We start from the raw sequence: 22,410 nt of genomic DNA, 5'->3' as shown, positions 1-22,410 counted from the left end.
ACTGCTTAGTCATGATGTTGAACAGAATACTTAACAACTCAATGCCACTCTTCCCACTAGAGTGTGCTTCTACTATGTAGCATTTTAAATGCTGTAAATATTTCTTTAATAGTTCCAGTAGCTTCAAAAATGATGTGATCACTCAATCATATCCTTGAGTTCATGGCAGCATCCTGTAGCACATCAAGAATTTATTTAACATTTTCAGGTGTTTAAATATACCTAAATTACACTTAAAAATAAATATTTTAAATAAAAATAATTAAAAGCTGCAGAAATTAAACACGCACACTTGGCTTCAGACTCCATTTGCAGATTTATAATGATCAGCACCTATAAATCCTCATGGGCAGTGAAACGCTGGAAGGGAGAGAGAATGTTTTCAACAATAGCTGATGTCTGCATCAGCAACAAAACCAGTCTCTGAGCGCTGGCATCAAGGAGCATTTGATGTGAACAAAGTGACATCTTGTTTCATCAAAGGTTAATGAGTACAGCAGCTCTGTCAGCAGTACATTAAGACAGCAGTGTCACTGTTCGTCATACTTGGTGAGTTCAAGGCGGACTGCAAGCATCGCCATTTGAGGATTTGTTGGGGTTTCTTTTCCCTCCTGCTTCAGTAAGTTTAATGTAACAAGTTAGTATTTCACCATAAGCAACTCTTTACACTGTTTTTCCGCAGAGCAAAAATGCTTTTTTAAGCCTGGTACTTGTGCTGACTAGAAAACTAGAGGCTTTTCTCAGTAAATTTTATTTGTTTAACTAGAAAGCAAACCAGAAAATGTAATAAAACATCATCTAGCATTTTGTTTGTTTATCTTTCAGTTTTCTGATAAAAACTTTTTGATGGGTTTTTTTTTTTTGTAGAAAATGCAATATTGCTCAGTTAACGGCTTTGTTTTCAAGCAAAATTTTTGTGTAAAATTTCAGTTTAGATATTTATCCATAACTGTCCATTACAATAAGTGGAAAAGTATATAGGAGCATCAACAGGGAAACAAAGAAATAGCAGCAGTGAAATGCTGTACAGCCTAAGTTCAGCAGTCTGCACAAATACTGCTGCTAGATCCAGTGCCACTGGGCAGTGCTCAGAAAGATATTACAACCAGCTTCCGAGCTGGTAGCTTTCTGTTAGTATCTCAGGAAATTATTATGTGGCTGAACAAGCACCTGACTTCAGGACAGATTAAATAAGGACTAGATAGATGAGTAAGGATCTGGGGTCTGGACCTTAGATGCAACAGCATTTGCCACTTTCTGTCATCCAAGTTCATGACAAACAGCAGCTTATTTCCCTGCTGGATAATACCTTATCTTTCTCTAACTGTGGACAGGATATGGATGACATTTCATCGCCTCACATGGCATCAACTTCCAGGATCCATGACCAAAGCCAAGGATGGGAAACTTCTTTCTGCTTGGGAGCTGCCCGGGTGAGGTAAAAGTCTTTGCAGCCTTTAGCAAGTCAGTAGTGTTATGGGGCATTTACTATGCTAGCATTTTATGAGTTGTGCTCATATATTTGCTGAAAGTGCTTCTGAGTCCTGCTGCTATTGGCAAGTTGCAGCTATTTTCAAAGGCTTCAGTTCTCCCTCCTCTTAGGGCTGAATGACTCATTTGGGACAGTTTTTCTGAACTTGTTTGTTTTACACAAGCCAAACTTTCAGCTCTGTCAGTCTCTAGCCAGACAAACCTTAACTTTAACAGCTTATTGCACAGAGGTCTTATTTCCATCATTACATCTGTGTTTCACAAGGCAACCTGGACTTTATAGAAGAATCATAGAAAAGGTGGTTCAAATGGAGCTCAGGAGGCCTTGTTGTTGTCAGGTATTCTTACGCCATTCCTGACAGATGTTTGCATAACCCTGTTTTAAAAACCATGTAATGACAGAGGTCCTGTCTATTCCCTGCACAATCCATTTAACCTCTGCATCAGAAAGGCCCCCTCTCTACCTTACCTCTTTCTTGGTGCAAAGACTTGACTTAATCACCATGAATATGAAAAACAGACTATTCCTTTCCTTTCTGTGGCCTGTTATAAGGTTAACTGTATATTCTTTTGTATTCTCTGGATAGCTCAACACTGCATGGAGCCAGGAGTCCTATATATAACTTTCACCTGTTTCCTCTGTAGCAAGCAGTTGTACTGAATCAGACTATGCAGCAATGAAGATTTTCACTGGTATCTCACCTTCACGCACAACGCAGTCCCATTTGTGTTGTAAATTTTATTCTTTCACTTTTTGGCTAGCATCCCATCTCATTTTCTAAGGATAACGATAGCTTTGAGTTTGGAGATACTGTTTTGGCAAGTCCATTTTCTGGTTTTCAGAGTGAATGGAATGAAAGCAGGAATGACTTTTGCCCTGGTTTCCTAAAGATATGAGACCTGCACAATCATGCTACACAAGACTTTCTGTCCACACCCCTATAGCAACTTCTGATCCTGTAGGTCAATGTCAGCCTGACTTGACAGGAATGAAGAATTCAAAGACTGAGTTTCTGCAAGATTGGGGGAAGAAAAAAAAAAAGGGGGGGGGGCAACCAACCAAGAACAGAGACTATCTGAATCAGAATAAGCAAATAACATATCAGACATTCAGAATCCTTCTAGGAGTGAGACTTAAAAAGCATCTGTTTTGCACAACAAGTTTCATCTCAAACTTGTTCCCTCTTAGAGCTGGACTAGCCTAGAACACGTATTGGGCTTCCTGGTTCCAGAACTCCTGGACCCATTTGCACTAACCTGGAAAATAAGTTTGCCATGATATGAAATTCTCAGTGAATAGGGTTATTATTTGTTTCTGTAAAGCTCCTTTCATCAGAAGATCTGAAAGCATGTGACAAAGGCGGCCTTGAGTGTTATCTCTGTTTTATGAATTGAAGAACAAAGAGGGAAAGCACCTTGCCTGAGGTCAATAGATCAATGGCGAACCCAGGTGTCCCTCAAGCAGTTCTCTGTGCTGCTTCAGGCACACCTCAAATAGAATCAGGTAACTTCTATTTTGCTATCCTATTTTTTCCACTATAGGCTTGACACTCACTTGGAGTAGTGGCCTAACCTACTTTTATTTTTACCTGAGACGTGAACCAACAGAAAAGAGCCTGTTTTTGCAGAAAGCAGCACATCCTCAGATTTTTAAAGTTGTGCTCATGTGAGCACCCAAATTTTGAGCCATTCCAACACTCAAGTTGGTTGCTTTTGAAAATTGTTATCTGTGTCTTTGAGTTAACAAAGGGAATTCAGGAATCACCTCTAGCCACAGCAGTTCTCATGCAGTTTGAAGGCAGAAACTCTTGCTGAATTCTGGGTTAGGTTTACTACAGTTGTCCAGAGAAGTACCATTTGCTCCCACTTAAAAATCATGTAACCTCTGTGCGTTCAGAATCTCAACATATGATTTGCTTAGCTTTAAATACATTCTAGGAGATTATGTAGGCTTAACTGTTGCGTTCAGCTATCCTAAATAACTCTGTTCCATAATCAATGCCTGTCCACAAGCAGTTTCTAAAAATCAACCTGTCTGGAAGATTCTCACACTGAAAATCAAATTTTGTGGAGGATCCATACTCATTTTATCAGAACCTGCTTTATTGACCCAGACAAATCCATTCAGTGTCAAAGACCGAGGATAAAACCACAAAACAGTGTTCCCTCTGCTAAACATTAGCAACAAAGAATGATTCATTTGAAATAAGACTTCCAACTGCAATTCTATCCCAATAAATAAATAAATGAGGTGCTAAAAGCACTGAATCCCCATGATGTCTCTAAGATGTCAGGAAGGAAAAAAAAGCTAGCTCTTACCACACAACTGCATTTAAAATTAAATTATCCAACAGCCTCCCTCACCATCACAAATGCTCTTTCTCATGTCTTCACTTCAACAATATAGATTTGAAGAACCTTAAAAATGGTAGGAGACATCAGCTGAAGAGAATTAAGAATAGTAAGTGGTACTTGACTTTTAAATCTAGTTCCAGGTACTTCATTCTGGCCATACCAAAATCTTGACATGCCTGTGCCTTCAGCAACCCCGGTATAAAAATGCTAACACTAGGATCACTCCTCTGAGCCCCAGTGAAGCAGGTAGCCCTTCTCTCTGAGTCAGGCATTAATCCCTGTGATTAGCAGGCCTAGATGTCCAAGCAGCATCCTGACTATAAGTGCGATGCTGCATCATGGCTATTCTAAATATATTTTAGACTTACACACTTATGTACTTCTGCCTGGATGTTTTTGTTTGACTTTTTTTTTTTTTTTCATTGTAGTTTTGGGCATTGCTTCAGTGAAACCCTTTAGCAAATGTTTAATTTTCATCATGTAACCAACCTAGCCATCTTCTACAAGCACAGCTTCTGCAAAGCACAGTCTTTTTCCATCTTAAATGGAAAGAGGATTTAAACATGTGCTTATGCCTTATGCCGACCTGAAAACCTTGTGCTAGTGACAGAAGCAGAGCTATTGGTAGCAGCCACCTTCCCAATACTGCTGTATCACCGGGACTCACACCTGATCTAGAAAAGTCCTTCAGTCTCAATGGCCATTCAACTCCTGTAACCTCCGCTAAGGGCATCACTAGTAGTTTTGAAAAGGACAACTTCTCTTTTAGGAAACTGGAGCACAGTTTTCAATCACACACAGTTTTAAATCCAGTACAAATATACTGGAAACAAAAAGGGAGAAGATTAAGGTTTGCTTTCTGTCAGAGGACTCTCTAGTGTCACGTGACACCTCCTAAAATTAAGGATTGTACCAGACATGGACAAGAACAATATTCTGAAAATGACAGCACACAACAGGTATCTGTTTTGACATATAATATACAGAAATGCTCTGATTTAAATAAAGAACATACACTGTTAATTAGATCTGAGTTGAAAGTAATATCCAACACTCTGTGGGGATTAGAGCAAAGTCTGTGAGTTTACACTTACTCCAAGGGCGATTTTAGTGAGGATTTTTGTGGACTAAAATTAATGAAAGGAGAGAAAAAGCCAATGGAACATGAATGAAAATCAAATTATTTAATTGACCCAAGTGACTTTTAAATGTATAATCACTTTCAGAGCCTAACACTTACTGCTTTCAATGGCTAATTAGAACACTATTTGGGATGTTAAGGATTATGTGTGTGCTTGAATGAAAGTAAGAATCTGGGATTTGGATTACTTCTTTGATCATTTAGGGTATGGCATCACAGCCTCGTATGCACTTATCTAAATGGGATGGCTCACATGAGTAAGGTTAGTCACGTGCATGTGTAGTGGCCACAGCCTTCACAAACACAGCAGGGAACTTCAGGACTGAAAGTGTAAGTCTGCACGTTTGGCTTAAGAGAGGGGCTCCCAGGCTGGGGATTGTTACAAACCAAATAATCTGTCAGTCAAGCACAGAGACAGTGTTGCCAAACGCTGTGTTATAGGTGTTTGTAAAATTGTGCTTCTAGTGTACATGATAAGACATGCTACCCATTTTATTTGCAGGCTTGGGTACCACTCTGAAAATCATCTGATGTCAGCAAATCAGTATAGTTGCTATCTAAAAAGGAGGTGCACAAGCTACAGAAGCCTTTATATCGAATCTTTTGTCTGCTTTCATGGAGTGAAGAAGTTATAGTCAGTTTAAAAATTCAATTGATCCACAGATTATGTAAAAGTTCCACAAAACTATAAGGTAAAAATACACTACATAAACCATGCACAGAGCACCCACAGCATCAAAACGTCCAATAAATGCATGCACACGTCTACTTTCTGGTCTAGTAACTGTCCATTTTCCACATATTCAGGTCACAGAGACTTTCTTTAAAATACGAACATTGTTTTGAATCATATAATCTAAGATTTTACTTTGGAAACCAATCAGCATATAGCCAGTTAAGTCCTTAACTTCTCTGTGAGCTCCCTTCCAGATTTTCAGATGTCAGAAAGATCATAGCACGATATAATGCGCTGTGTATGGGGAGTTTCAAACTCTCCTACATCCATGCTATCTAGACATCACTAGCCTATATACACACACCCCTAAAATAACAAGTAACTGTGTATTAAGATATCTCAATCTGCCTTCCTAGCAATAAGTGAACCAGTCTTTACATTAGCAGTCTTCACCTCAGTTATTTATCCTCAATTTGAACAGATACAGCTATATCCCATGTCCGCACAAAGACGAGAAAATAATGAAAGGTAGGATAGCTCCTTAAATCCAGTTCATGCATCCCTAGATTTACTTCTGTATACTACAAATGGACAAATAAAAAAAATCCCTGTAAAGCTTTTTTCAATTGCCAGTTTAAAGTGACAGTTCAAGGAAGATAAATTTTGTAGTTACCCCATCAAGATAACAATAAAATATTCGGGTTCCTATTTACCCCGGATTCATCTATGTTGCAGATCATCCTGCACATTCACAAAACACTTCAGAGTGCTTTAAATACATGACATAAAATGGAGGCTGAACAGCAAGACTGAGTGTGTAGTCACTGTGCATGTACAAGCTCAATATATTCCTCTCAAATGGGTGAATCCTGAATGAAAATAAGAATAGGCACGATGAAAATACAAGAATGCACAAAGCTAACACAATAGCCCACAGAAATGCACAGTGGGTATTAGAAAGCCATCTGATCTTGCTTCTAGGTCTGGTTGTGACTTTGAATGCTGAATTATATACAGATACTAAAGATATTTTACTAATATTACATTTCTATTTGAATCCTTTCACAATATATGAGAAGAAATACTGTATTTCTAGTTCTCTTTGAAAGGCTGATGGGATACCAAGCTCGTAAATTGCGTGCAGGGAGGCCAAGGACAGCCTGAGATGATCATTCTGTTTGTAGGGGTACTTGAAGGGAAATTGCAATTGGTCAAATTCAGTAACTGCAGTTTCCACGTCATGAATTTGCTCAGGCTTCTTCATCTCAAGAAGAATCAATGTCACCAAGGAAACTTTGATCTCGCACACTCACAGAATGTTCTTTTAGGAACTGTTGAGAGGAGAATTTAGGGCCAAGTTCTGATTTGCTGCTTATCTTACAGACTACTGTTGACTTCTGGGTTTTCCTGTAGTGGTCCTCTCTATCTATCCATATTGCCTGCCTCCCGTTTTAAGTTTTCACTATGACATGCTCTGGGACAGGATCATCTTGCTTGCACAGAGCTTAGCACAACTGAGTCCTGACCCATGATGATGGCTCTGAGTGCTGAATATCCTAAGAAAGAGTCAAAAACTTCCCGGTGCTATTCCTTTACTACTGAGTGGCTGTGAAAGAACAGGCAAGTCACTTCAGTAGTTCCTCTAAAAATAGGGTAAATACCACCATTTTTAGAGTAATGACAATTACTTGCTTGATACTCCACATTTAAGACCTGTGAAGCAGGTGGAGAAATTAATTCTTATTAAAACAAAGACTTTTCTTTCTCTGTGGACACCAAAGAATATAAATGCTGACCAGAGGACAGAAGAAAGACAGATTATTTAGACAAGACAGGTATCTCCAAATAAGCAGGGCTTCATGAAATCTGGTCTTGACTACTTCATGAACTAATCAAAATGGTCTTTGAACCATAGGTAATCACTTTTGAGAGTATACAGATGACAGGGATAAAAAGAAAAGAAGAGGAAGGAATCACAGAATGATTGATGAAATTGCAAACCAATCAAGTCCTGGAAAGGTTCTGGAGCAAATGATTAAGCCAACAATTTTCAACCACTGGTATATAACAGTGATAAAAAGAGCTAGAAAACAACCACGGCAAGTCAGTCCAATTTCCCTCTTTGATGGATTAATAGGTTTAGTAGATAGCAGGAGAGCGGTAGATATATTTCAGCCTGAATAAGACTTTTGACATGTCATACACAACTATCAAAATTAATGAAAGAAATAGTTTAAATGTGCACATACTCTATGGTGTTTACAACTGACTGAAGAACATCTATTGGTAATTCACTGCCAAAACAATTCCTACAGAGGAACAGGTATCTGAAGTATCCTTGAAGTATTTGTCCTGGAAATAAGTCTTATTTAATGAATGGTTTGAACAATGGAGTAGGACAGGCAAAAAGTGTGCAGACAGCAATGAAGTAAGGAGATACTGCAAGCATAGATTCAGGGCCTAATCCTGTCCTCCAGGGCTCTTGACTAGTATGGAAATAGTGGAATATAATAAGGTGATAAAACACTCTAGGACAATCAATATGTCCAAAACCAGAAGATGAACTTTGGTAAAAATGACTTGGAAGTATTACACTTAGGAAGGAGAAAACAAATCACAGGTGCACACAGCTAGTGAGGCTGTAATACAGTAGAAAAGATCACACTAAACAGGAGCATACAGTGTGACAGCTTGAAAACAAAACAGCTTATTTGGGTCTTGAAAGGAGTGTTGTAGGACACAGGTATTGCAGGTAAGACCTCAACTCATGTACCGTATCATCAAAGGCACCTCAAATTACTTGACACATATTCACGTACAGAAGTTCCCTTTAGAGTAAGTTGTTCACTTGCATTTGCTTGGGAGCCAGCCTTGCTGGGCTCTAGGTGCTCATGCAGCAATAGCATCAGCAATGGCCACTCTGGTCGCTTATACTGTGCCCCAGTAAGGAAAAGGGCAGGCCAAAATATTTATCATTGATTTAGGAACTGGGGAGTGGAAGAATGTAAATTCCATCAGTTAAACATGGATTAAAACTAAATTATGGTGCCAAAACCCACCTGAACAGAGGGTCTCCTGGTCTCCAAATATTAGCTATGGGCATCTTCAACGCCACTGCTAATGGCAAAGAAAAAGCCTCCTCTGGTAAAGTCATTGAAGATTACTGTTCGTGGCACAACAGCATCACATCATAGTCTATAGTTGGTCAAGCAGATTTTTAAAAAGCTGCAATAGACTGCCTTTCTCCAACATGGACAGCGGAAATTTCTCATGAACACTGCTTCAGCAGTTTTGGCAAGGAGGAATCTGGGGCTCAGAGAAGTTTCTAAACCAATGCAGGTTAGCCTAGTAATGTCATGACAAAATGACCAAGTGCTGTGCCAAGCACAGCTCTTGCTATCCCTGCTAAGCTGAGCCATCAGAATTACATGGCACTGGTTTTCATCATGAAGGCAGCCACTATGAGAGCTGGCAGGACAGTAAATGCTGCATGCTTCCCCCTCCTCACATTAATCCCTTCCTCATTTCTCCTCCTCAGAGATTGCTGTTATGTTATGGTATTGACTCTGTAGGCAAGCAGCTTTTTAACTGCAAGATAACCAGTACGAGGAACACAACAATATCCTTTTCCCTGATGGAAATTTTAAGCAACCGTGCCAATGGCAATTGCAAATAGGTGGGCAAGTGAGTTTGGAGATACTATATATAGTATTTACAGTCTGTTGGCCACCCATTGGTTCATAGCTGTATACACAGAATACAAAATACCTCCACAGCCAAGAAGGCATAATGTCAGCATATAGCCTGAAAAAGCACTTCCCCATCCCCACCTGGCATGAAAGTGCAGACTAAAGAAAGATAACCAAGATACCCAACAGGGCATATAGAAAGAAAACTTTTCTACAACAATTAAATTCATTCAATTAAAGGCCCATTTGACTCTGTGAGGGAAAAAAACCACATAAAAAACCTATAAAGTAAGCTTTCTACACAATTAGGCTTTGTTTTCTCTGTTTGGACATTCAATCTGTCATCACAATGTCTTTGAAACCTTGTTTACAATGAAGACAGGTTACAATGGAACAAGTGAGATAAAAGCTGGTGACAGACAAAGTCCAGAAAGGATTTTTATAAGCTGGAATCAATTTTATCTATTAAATCAGTGAAGAATCACTCTGTGAAATGATTCAAACTATACATATATTTTTTCCAAACATTTTTTAATGTTTTGGAATAAAGGGAATAATATTGGGCATTCGTATAACTAAATTGAAATTCCAGTCAGAAGTTACAAGAGTACTCAAAAATGATTCCTTCTGCTATTTACTGAATAATTTACTGAATGTTATTCTCGGATATGCGTTGCCATGTGGCAGGAGAAAAGCCAGTGCAACACAGGCTGACTGGAGGTTTGAACACAAGGCTGCTTGTGAGGCCACGTGTGAGAAATATGTTACGCTACGTTTTGCTTTTGGCATCTAACGAACTTCTCTGAGTGAAAATACCTGCCAAAAATTACATTAGCAACAAGGGATCTTGCACCTGTGCCAACACGTTTCCCTTCAAACATGGAAATAACTTACCCCACTTGTCTGGCCTTCACTGATGTCTTGAAAGCCGAGACATATCTGTTGCAAATTAATTTGAGTTTTTGCTTTGGATGAAGGGACCAGTCTGCTGACTTGGTGGGATTTGGAGCACAGAAGAGGAGAGGCTGAGACAACTGGGTTTGTTCAGTCTCAAGAAGAGAACGTGAAGGGAGATCTTATGGTTTTCTTCATCTATATAACAGGCACTTTTAAAGAAGACAGAGCCAAATTTCTGGAGGTGCACAGTGAAAGGAAAGAGGCAATAGACACAGGCTGCAGCCAGGGAAATTCCAATTAGATGTTAGGAAATTTTTTTTCACCATGAGAGTGGTCACAGACTGGTACAGGCACCCAGGGGTGCCAAGGAGCCTCCGCCCTTGGAGATGTTCAACACCCGACTGGACATAGCCCTGAGCAATCCAAGTTATCTTTGAAGTTGGATCTAACTTCAAAGTCGGACCTGCTCTAAGCATGGTTGTTGGACCAGGCAGCCTCCAGAGGCCCCTTCCAGGCTGAGTTATTCCCTGACTCTCAAAGAGAGTTGCTGCAAGGCTACTCATTTAGAAGTGTCTCACAAGAAACAGGTTCTGATCTTAACAGCAGCAACAACAAATAAAGGGTCACCTTTTAGATGTTTCTGGGCTCCATATGCCAGCGGGGTATTAAGAAGCATTATTGAAGATTTGCCCCAGAATTTGTTGTGTATGCTGTCAATCTGCAAAAACATTCTTTAGTTTTACTGTCTCAAATAGGAGTTGTTCCTTCATGGGATGCTACTTCAGATGAGGAAACACTTTACAGGAAAAGGAACATGCAGGTCTTCATTTTTTTCCTTGCAATGGTATAACAGAGAGCCCCTCTTTATGCTTGCACTGGAATAGAATAACTCTGAACTGCGGTTGGAGGTTTTTTGTTTGCTTTTGTTTTTAACATCCCTAAAAGCTTCCTAGTGTTAGAACTAAAACCAAGCAAACAAAAAGAAAACCCAAACAGGATCTAAGTTTCATGTTACATTTGCATCCAGCATCTGCAATCTGATCTTGACAAAACAGGGGGGTTATTTAGAATTAGTTTGGATTCTAAACAAACAAGTGAAGAGTTGGAAGGTACTCTTAAAGCACATACAAACAACACATTAAATAAACACTGAGCTGGACTTGGAGGTCTTGCTCTAATACCCAGTTCTGCATGAATACCCTAAAGGACATTAGTCAAGACATTTTTTTTCCTCTGCCTCACTTCTCCCCCATAAAAAGGAATTTAATATCACAATGCAGTGAAGTTATCAAAAACTTGAAAGTACAGCTAACATACATTGAACAGAAACAGAAAGAAAGAAGAGCAAGTACTCCCTTGCAAATACATTCTTGATTTTGCTTAATTTAAATACTGGAGACTCTTGGATGGCCAAGGCTTTTCTCACATCCTTATGCAGCACTATCTGTCAGTTAGTTGTGCCGTCCAGATTGTGTCCATGAGCACACAATAGAAGTCTCCTTCCTCTGGGGTAGCTTCTTTTACAAGAAACAACAATTCCCACCTCTCACTGAGATCCAGATTTAGAAACACAATCCCATAGAATCTGTGTGAGGAACCTGATGGAATCTAAGCTGGTGGCACTGAGAGCAGAAACCCGACACATGAGGACAGGGCATGGTCTCACGTGGAGCCACATCGTCAGTTTGTCTCATCACAGTTTGCATAGATCCGCAGAGCTAGCTTTGGATTATTGTGCCTCAAGACACCACACTCAGATAACACTTTGCAGAGTGTAAGTGTAAGCATTTAAATAAATGTGAAAGGCAAGGCAGGCACATTATGGAAGGGAAGTTTTCTTGATGCTGGTTTGGTTTCCAGCACTGTTCTTGAGAACGTTCACACTCAGGCCTGCAGGTGAAGAGGTTTCCCCCATCTCCCCTGAAGCAAGCCTTCTTATTTGCCTTTGTCTGTCCAGTCCTAGACATGTTATAACCCAAGGTCTGACATGCTATCTGGAAGCAATGGCCACAGAAAGGGCCTGTCTGCCAATGTGTCCTGACTAATGTAAGAGAACAAATCCTCCATCGTTGCCCAAGCGCCATATGTCAATACAATAAAATCACTGTCTTCTCTGTACTCAAGGTTACATTTGTTTATGATTACAATGTTTATTTCTTGCTGTGAGACTATAACTGTGCATGCTCTTTCTTCTGTTAAAATACATTTTTCCACCCCCACCCTGTTAATCCTTTTCCCACCCCCCACCCACTTCTCAACATGTAGCCAGAGGAGGAAAATTCTCTTGCGCATATGTAAAATATAATGTTTCTTTTTTAGGAGTATTAATAATTGAGCGTCATGGTTTAACCCCAGCCAGCAACTAAGCACCACGCAGCCGCTCGCTCCCTTCCCCCCCACCCAGTGGGATGGGGGAGAAAATCGGGAAAAGAAGTAAAACTCATGGGTTGACATAAGAATGGTTTAATAGAACAGAAAAGAAGAAACTAATAATGATAACACTAATAAAAAGACAATAGTAATAATAAAAGGATTAGAATATACAAATGATGCACAGTGCAATTGCTCACCACCCACTGATCGATGCCCAGTTAGTTCCTGAGCGGTGATCCCCCCCCACCCCCGCTCCCCCCAGTTTATATACTAGATGTGATGTCACATGGTATGGAATACCCTGTTGGCCGCTTTGGGTCAGCTGCCCTGGCTGTGTCCCGTCCCAACTTATTGTGCCCCTCCAGCCTTCTTGCTGGCTGGGCATCAGAAGCTGAAAAATCCTTGACTTTAGACTAAACACTACTTAGCAACAACTGAAAACATCAGTGTTATCAACATTCTTCAGATACTGAACTCAAAAACATAGCACTGTACCAGCTACTAGGAAGACAGTTAACTCTATCCTGAAACCAGGACATTGGGTTATAACGGCATACCTGCGGTGACAACATCTAAATACAAAAATGTATTTAAGTACTTGCTTTACTTTAAGCAAGTTAAGTAAAACCAATGTGAACAGCTGTATACTTTTTGTTGGGATGGGATGCTACTGAAAGCAGCACAAAGATGAGGAGACTTAAGTTTCATCCCAGTTTCTCCCACTTGCCCTATAATCCTGCAGCAAGTCTCTTTTCCTGCTCATGCCTTCCAACCCGAGACAGAAAGTACCATGTGATATTTTTTCCAAAGTGCTCTGAATCATAAGGATGGATCAATTCAAATGCATTATTAGCATAGATTAAGAAGTCTATGGTGCTCCAAAGTTTGAGTGTGCTGGCCTTTCCACTTAAAGGACAGAGTCTCTGTACGGGAGAACAACATTGGTTTCAAGTTTCCGTCTTGGAAGAGTCTTTTTACAATTTGGTTGCACCCACCAGAGCCCTGCAGACAGGCATACCAGAGGAAGCTGCAGAAACCTTCCTCCATGGGCTGCTGCCCAGCCCTCAGACCTGCTCCTGTCATTGGGCTCACTCTCCACCAAAAGAGAGGATGTGGCTGCAATCCTTCTGCTTGCTATGCATCATTTTCCTTTAAATAACACAATGTTGTAATATAAAACTGTGGCATATCAGCCCCCTCTCAGTGCTTGTAACAGAGTTAATCCTGTAAGAAGTGCTCTCTAGTGCAATCAGCTGCTCCAGAATGGATGCAGGATGCAGTACCACCAACACCTGTAACAGTGAAAAATCTACCCTCCATTAGACTCCTGCCAAAGCAATAACAAGTTTTCTGCAGTTGCCCATTTGAGTGATAAATCTTGCCTCCCTCCAGTGGTTTTTGATAAACATCCGACTGGGGTCGGGATGAATGAAGGTAGCCACCAGGTTCCACCTACTCTCACAATATATACTTCGTCTCATGTGCCACAGAGCAATACAACCTACAATATATCTAAAACAAATATTTGGTTAGTTAAGTAATTATGCTGAAAGGTTCCCCTATCTTTATTTACCAGAAAGAAATGCATAAATCACCTGATGTTATATCTCTGAAGAAATTTCCTTTAACTGGGGCACCAGGAAGTGATTTGTAGTTTGTGAGTTGGAGTAAAGGGGAGAAAGAAAAAGTGGTATAGTCTTTTTAAAAACAAAAAACAACAACAACAACAAAAAACCCCAACAAACAGGCAACAACGTTAATTGTTTGCTGATCCTACAAAGATTCCTAACAAGTCAAATGCAGCTGCATATAAAAGGACAGGTGCACTGCAGCTCTGAGGCATCTTTTAATAAAGATAACATCTTTACTAGAAAGGAACAAAGTTCATTATTTCCTGTTAAAGATGCCCATGCAATACCAGTGCAGCTTAAATAATCGTAGCTAAATATTGACTATTTGTGGAACAGCTCTCATTCCTGAACTCTGCACATGATGTACTCATATAACACAAGACTGCGCTGCACCAACCATCAGACACGAGTCTTTATGTAGAAGCAGGATAAAATTATGAGTCCTTGTCTGCCTTGGCTTTTTCTGCCTCCATTTACAAGGAAAAGTTGAATTGCAGTTTAAAAGAAAGACACTACTCTGTGGACAATTTGCTTGGATATGGCTAAGAAAATACTCAGCACCTACATTTCTATTTTTCATGCCTAGCTCTTGATGTAAAACTTATTAGCTAATGAGGTAGAGCAGGTAGAAACAAAAGACAACACAGAAACACAAAAGACTGACCCAAACAACTCAAAGGCTACGTGAGTAATAAAACATCCAATATTTGCTTTTAGAAATGTTAAACTCCTGAGTGGCTAGGGAACTGTCACTTATGCAGACATCATTATTAATTTGCACCACCTTCTCTGAGGACTTTGTACTGATCATGCAGTTAAATTCACATCTAGGAAGACATGAACCTAGAGAGATAAGAAGGGATATGAATCTAGACCTATAATAGGTTGGAATATGTAACTTTATTGCACTAGGAAATAAAACAAGAAGCACGGCACACTAAGTATAGCTCTTTTAGTTCCTAGTCACAAACAACGAGATCTATACTTGCTGGTGTCTCATTCCTATATCTTAATTCTGCAGCCTGGCTTTCTTATTTTCAGATGTCATTGCCTTTCCTGTTGTCTGCTGTTCCGATTTTCAAAACTATCTTTGAAATTAGTGCTTCTCTAACATTGATTTTCATTACTCTAGTATTTAAATATAGGCTAATTCTGCTGGTTTGTTTTTTTTTTTTTTCTTCTACCCTGTCATTTATTTATCACCTCGTGAAAGTCTTGAGCCATCCTATCCTTTATGTCCTCATACAATGGTTTGGGTTGGAAAGGACCTTAAAGATCACCTAGTTCCAACCCCCGTGCCACAGGCAGGGACACCTTCCACTAGACCAGATTGCTCAAAGCCCCATCCAACCTGGCCTTGAACACTTCCAGGGATGGGGCACCCACACCTTCTCTGGGCACTGTGTTCCAGTGTCTCACCACCCTCACAGTAAAGAATTTTTTCCTCATATCTAGTGTAGATCTACCCTATTTCAGTTTAAAACCATTACCCCTCATCCTATCACTACCCTCCCTGTTAAAAAGTCCCTCCCCATCTTTCCTGTAGGCCCCCTTTAAGTACTGGAAGGCCGCTATAAGATCTCACTGGAGCCTTCTATTTTCCAGGCTGAACAACCCCAACTCTCTCAGCCTGTCTTCTTAGGAGAGGTGTTCCAGCCCTCTGATCATCTTTGTGGCCCTCCTCTGGACCCACTCCAACAGGTCTATGTCCTTCATATGTTGGGGGCCCCAGAGCTGAATGCAGTACTCTGGGTGGGGTTTCAAGAGAACAAAGTAGAGGGGAAGAATCACCTCCCTCGACCTGCTGGTCACGCTTCTTTTGATGCAGCCAAGGATACGGTTGGCTTTCTGGGCTGTGAGTGCACATTGCTGGCTCATATTCAGTTTTTCATCCACTAATACCCCCAAGTCCTTCTCCGCATTCTCCTTCTCAAGCCACTCATTGGCCAGCCTGTATTTGTGCTCGGGATTGCCCTGACCCACGTGCAGGACCTTGCACTTGGCCTTGTTGAACTTCATGAGGTTCGCATGGGCCCACCTCTCAAGCCTGTCAAGATCCCTGTGGATGACATCCCTTCCCTCCAGCGCATCAACTGCACCACACAGCTTGGTGTTGTTGGCAAGCTTGCTGAGGGTGCACTCGATCCCACTGCCCATGTCACTGACAAAGATGTTAAACAGTTTTGCCTTGTGCAGGATCGCAGTATCCGTATTGGATCATTCTGCCTTGTGTTGTTTATTTTTCACAATGATGCAAACTGACAGTCCAAAATTTGGCTAGTTTTGAGTTACAGTCAAATTTCATCTTTTATTTGCATATCTAGGGTTTGGGGATATTTTTCATTCAATATACTCTTGGAATCCAGTGTCATACAAATCATTTAAATAACTGTACAGTCCACATTTATTAATTTAATAACTGAAGAAACCCTCCTCTAGAGGAGACCATGTCAGAGATACATACAGGGTTAAGTCAGGATTTGTTCTGTTGCAGAGGTTTGGAGACTACATGACTTAGTCAAAGAACATGAATGTTAGTCTCTATAATTTTCCAAGTCAACGCTGGGCAAAGTTAATGACAAGGAAGTAGTATTCTAAGACACTGGTTTGAACTATCAGATATTTAGGCAACAGTCCCTTTTGTTAGTATTGTGGCTGGTCAGAAGCGTTAAAAGAAAATGATTTTGTAGCTATTACTGAAAGGCAGCAAAAAGAGCAAACTGTGCAAACTTGCTTATACCTTATTTTAGAGAGCTTCAGTGGAATTAGCCAGTGCAACAGAAGGGTATACAAAGTCACCAAATGCACACAAATTAAGACCAGAGACACAGGTAACAGGCAATATCAATTCAAGCATCAAGTCACAGCACATAAGCAGAGAAGTGAGCCAGAGGTATTTGTGGTCCATTTATTCATTAGCTACTATCCTTAAATGATGGAAATATGGGTAAAAGATGAGTACAAATAATTGGAGATGAAGAGCATGGCTTTGTTTTGAACAGAACAGAGATTCTCTTTCTCTGTTCAATTTCAGATCATTCATGCAACTGTATTTGAATTCACCGTTAAACAGCTAGGACCATGATGGGATCTGTTGACCACTGTTCCCAAAACATAGCCTTTTTTGTTAAGTATGTGCAGTACATCAAAGCTGTGGACAGGAAAATGGTGCCATTGAAGAGGATTTCAAGATATATATGAGGATTGTTCTCATATAAAAAGAGAGAATAATTAGTCTGAAAAGCTAGAGGAAAAAAGTCCCTTTAATTTTCCAACATGATCTAAGAGGTACCCTCCAACCCTCATTAGACCACACTCAGGGGCACGTAACTGCAGGCTATTTACAAAATCACTGAGTCAGGAGTTCCGTTAGAAAAGAAACAACATTGGAACTGAAAATAATGAGTTTATGGACTTAATTCAAAATTTTCCAACCCTCTTTACGGTGGAAAAAAAATTGTATAGGAATGCATTCACCATGAATATGAGATTCCTCACCTTGCCTTTTCTGTGCAGGTAATATACAATCTTTGGTTTACATTTTAGAAAGACTCTTAGATCATTTACTGTCAGGAGGAGCTGAGAATGCTCTTAAGATGGAAATTTCTTGGCACTTAGTAAGAGCGCTTATCTTAGTTTATCCCACTCCAGCCAAGAATGGAGGTAAACATCTCAAGATACAAAGTATCTAATGTTCCTAATAACAGCATGTAGGCTCCCAAACCATGGGGAAACAGTCTAGTCACAGCTAGTGACTTTGCCAAGCAGAAAAGAGACGACATTTGAACCTTCATATTAAAATATCTCACATCCCATAGTAGTCATCTTCCTGTTGTAATTAATAAATGTAGAACTATGTTGAATGTTCTGAAAGCTCAAAAATTTTCATTATTAACACAGCAAGTAATTAGGAAACAATTACAAAGGCAACCACCACCATAAAAAAAGCAAGAGTAACTCTATTTCTGGCAGTTCCAGAGCCCCAGTTTTAATGTTTACGCTCAGTCTGTTCCCCAAACACTCACATATTTGACACATCTTTTGGGAATTTATTGAGCTGATAGATTATTACTTTGTGATGTTGAAACAATTGATTATTTTCTATGTATTAATGTACTGTTGCTACACAGTTCTTGCCAACATCTTGCAAGATATAGTACTTACTAAAACAAATTAGCATTTGCAGTGTTGTTAGTTTATTAAGAATGACTTTCTGAAGTTTAGAGAACTGCAAAGAGGCTGACCTATGGTAATGATTTCCATAAAATTGTCCTGCACATAACAGAAATGACAAATGGGTGAAGACTAAATGGAAGAAGGGCCAAGTTGTACTCTCACTGACTTCACTGTAAACCAGTCCTCTGACTTAAGGTCAACTGTTTCAGATTTATACTCCATGCAGCTGAGTAACTGGAAATGATAAAATACAGAAACTAAGCAAATCTTGCCTAAAGGATTTGTTCTCAATTTGAAAACACGTGGATTTTAGGACATACAGGTATGAGTAGCTTAGATCACTTCCCTTTGTAGAGTAGAATACACCTTTCACTAGTGTACCCATCATATTTTTTCAGGTACCAAAAAGAGAAGAGTTAAGAGGGGACCAGTCCAGCTGTTATGAATAATTATGGAGTAGTTCACTCCCAGAGTTCAAAAGCCTTGCACTAAATTTCAAAGGTAGGTACTGGAACTATTTTCAATATATATTCATGACTGGGATGGAAGAAAAAAGTTTTTCTTTCACTTGTCAACATGTCTGTGCTTCACTGATGCAACCTGCAACCTCAGTCTACGCATTTGAGACAATGTTGGAACTCCTATATGAGTACTGAATAGAGGGAAAAAAAGTAATTGCTTACTTAATTTCACTGATACTAACAGCAACTCACAAAGGATAAACTGAGCCTCCATTTCAACTATCTTCCATCCAGTTGGGAAATAAACCAAACTCTTGTTATTGTTTAAATGGCCTTTTATACAGAATATGTTACATACAATTCCTGAGTCTGCATGAGCCAAAACAGGTGTTTCTGGTAGAACACAGGAGAGCTCCTACCACCAGCAATTCAAGTGCAGATGTAAACGATCAAATAAAAGTTTGATCAATCTATTCTCAAGGCATTAATACTTTTCTCAAATAGGACTTCGTTTCTTATATAATTGAATGGCATGCTTCAGCATAAGCAGGCCCAATATCAGCTTTCACATCTTAGTAGAAATTCTAACTATGCTTCATCCAACCTCCTAAAATACATAAGCTATCAAACATATTGGGCCTGTTTCAGTTAAATACTTGCCTAGTAATTTTATTTCCCCTTATTGCAAAACCAGGTTTGCTTTGCAAAAATTTAATCGCAGCAGAGTTGCCCACAAAACTACACCCACCACGCTCTACTCCATATTCCCACGCTTTTTAATATTTGTCATATTTCATCTTTTAATGCAGTCCTAATGAGAGCATATTGGAACACCACAGAACCAGGCTTGTAAGAATGCAGTCTTGAAATAAAACGTGGAACAGAAGGAGCATTGTATTACAGCCTCTGTTAATGTTTTAATGGTTGAGAGATTTCCAACATGTTGGCAGTGTCAGGACAAACCAATTTAATAAATTATTAACACTAATCAAACATTTTTATGATGGCAGTCAAAACTTCCTTTGCAGTTAAGGTTAATTCTGTTGAAGTTTGACAAAGATGTTACTGTTTGATGGAAACCACGTTTAAAACTACAGTCTCCTTCAAATCAAAACCTTGCAGTGCACTGAGAAGAAATGGTTAAGCAACAAATCTCGAAGTACATAAAGAAACAGTGAAGGCAGGGCTACAGTCTCCATCAGCAGCACAAGAGCTGATGAATGGTAGTGAAACGTAAATTGATTACAGCGTATATAATATGCCTGCCACTACTTGGGAAAGGATAGAGAGAGACTGTTATCGGGAAGAGATAAAGTTCAGGCTGTCGAGGGGAGAGCACTAAATCAATATACAAAGAAAATCCAGGAATTCCAGGCACTTGACAAGATAGGTAGAGAGGAAAATAAAGAATCCTGCCAGTTTTGATGTACTAAACTTTGGAGAAAAGGTATTTTAAAACTTCCTTTCATTCAAAAGGCAACTAACAATAACAACACCAGACAATGCCACATTCTCCCTCTGACTCCTCTAGCCCTGCCAGCTAGTTGAAATCCAGCACAGAAGAAACTAATGAGGGGTATGGATTAACAATACAATGTTTCTCAGGCCTTTCTTGGGCCCCCCCTGGGGCACCCACAGTCTATACATCATCAATCTACTGCAAATTGATATAGTCAGCCTGTGACAAGGGTCAGGTTTCCAGGACCAGCTACCAGGCATGATCTAGTCATTTTGAGTTATCAAGACAAAGCTCTGTTCTGCTGAGCTCCGGCCATATAAAATCCACAGTTCCCCAGGCTTTCAGTGAGCTAAAATCAAACCATAGAGCCCGCTCTGTTCTCTTCTACACACACTGAGAAACCAGCTCACCTTTCTGAAGTGACACTGTTGTTATTATTTTGTGCTCTCTTACAGATGATGCCATCTCTGAAACTTCAGGCTCACAAACAAGAAGATCATATACTAACCCACCAGTTTATTATTATTAATAATTAATATTATTTATTGTATGCTAATTATTTCAATCACATAAAAATAGTAACAAGAGAAAACATATGTATTTATTTTCAATATACGAGAGCAATGAAGAAGAGAAAAAGGTGTTTGCTGATGGAGGCTACTAAGTAAGAAATAAGTTTTATTGGAATACCAAAAACTTTTGTTCAGCCACAAATATTTTTCCTGAATAATCACATGTGGGATCCTGCTTTTATCCAACAACTCATGTGCCATAGGCTTTTCCCAATACTCTTAATTTGGAGTGGATTAATTTGATACAAGCATATTTGTGCTGATGTCCCCTTATCTTAGCTGAAGTCAGTGGATTTCCACACAAGGTTGGTGGCAAGCATGCCTTGGCTCACAGCCCTGCAGCCTTGTCAGCTGCACCTAAATGCACCCATTCAGATGGGAAGAGGCACAAGGAACTGAGTATACAGCACACTGAGAAAAGTTAAATGTTCTGTCAACAAGATACGTGCAGCCCAAACTAAAGTAGATTTAAATCACTAGAAAGGCCCCTATTAATGCCAATAGTTTTGATGGCATTCATGCTTCTACAGAAACTGCAGCAGGTAAGAATTTCATAATATCTATAGGTTTAGCTTACAAATTAATTGATCCCAGCTACCTAAAATACATCTGATTTCTAAGGCATCCAATATACTCAAGTTAACTTTAAATATTTGCAGTTACTTGTGGTCCAACACAGGTGTGAACTACCAGTAGAAAACAGGATTTTTTATTCATAAAGGAACTTAAATGAAATTCAATGTATTTGTTATTTATAATATTTCTATGATCATATCCCATTAATATATTTTAGAATGTGTGTGTCCAAAAAAGAATCCTTGCAAACATTACTTAGGCATTTATTAACAAAAAGCAAATCCTCAAATTCATTTTGTGTTTTGTTTGCTCCGAATAGACAACCAGCTTTGAAAAGCAAGCAAGAGAACTGAGCAAGCCACTTGTGGTATGAACATCTGATGAACATTTGCTCATATTTATTCATGCAAGCATTCTGGAATTTCTGTCATGAACGGTCTTCCAAACACAACGTCATGCATATGAATGTGCACGAAAAGCAAATAAAAAGATGCACTAATACCTTTGAAGTAACTTTGTGGCTTTTATCTGATGGATGCTTGCAAATACTTTGTTTCATTATTCACTCAAGTTTTTCACACTGCCAGCAAACTTCTACAGGGGAGAAAAAAAAAACCCCAAACTCTAAATTGCCAGGCAACCTCAGTTCTCATTTTCCACTAGCCCCTTTGGGCAACGATGTGTCTTGAGTAAGTTTCTAAAACATAACTACTTTTATGTGTTCAAAACTTAGGCTTGTACTCAAGAAGTTTCCATGATCTCTCATGATGAGCTCCTGCCACTGGACTAGTCAGTGATGACAAGTTCTTCTCTTTATTATACTAGTGAACTTTTACATCAGTTGGGATGTAACCAAGACTGATATTTTTGCAAAAGGTTGCAAGGGACTCTAAGGGAACAGTTGGGGGAACTG

General features: G+C 39.5%; 2 long non-coding RNA genes across 3 annotated transcripts in view; one reads left to right on the top strand and one right to left on the bottom strand.

Moving 5' to 3' along the window:
• The window catches only part of LOC128150388 (uncharacterized), a 153,482-nt gene that overhangs the window by 80,289 nt on the left and 50,783 nt on the right, over positions 1–22,410 (bottom strand). The window lies entirely within an intron of this gene.
• On the top strand, positions 512–21,488 carry LOC128150387 (uncharacterized). Of its 2 annotated transcripts, none has more exons than XR_008238042.1 (4): positions 512–619; positions 1,335–1,433; positions 18,828–18,930; positions 20,805–21,488. It is a non-coding gene; the product is annotated as an uncharacterized LOC128150387 (long non-coding RNA). The 2 variants fall into 2 exon arrangements; XR_008238041.1 differs by having other exon boundaries at positions 18,828–18,934.

Source organism: Harpia harpyja, chromosome 13 (genome assembly GCF_026419915.1).
Source record: "Harpia harpyja isolate bHarHar1 chromosome 13, bHarHar1 primary haplotype, whole genome shotgun sequence".
NCBI classification, from domain to species: Eukaryota; Metazoa; Chordata; class Aves; order Accipitriformes; family Accipitridae; genus Harpia; species Harpia harpyja.
This window is presented reverse-complemented; position numbering and strand designations above follow the sequence as displayed.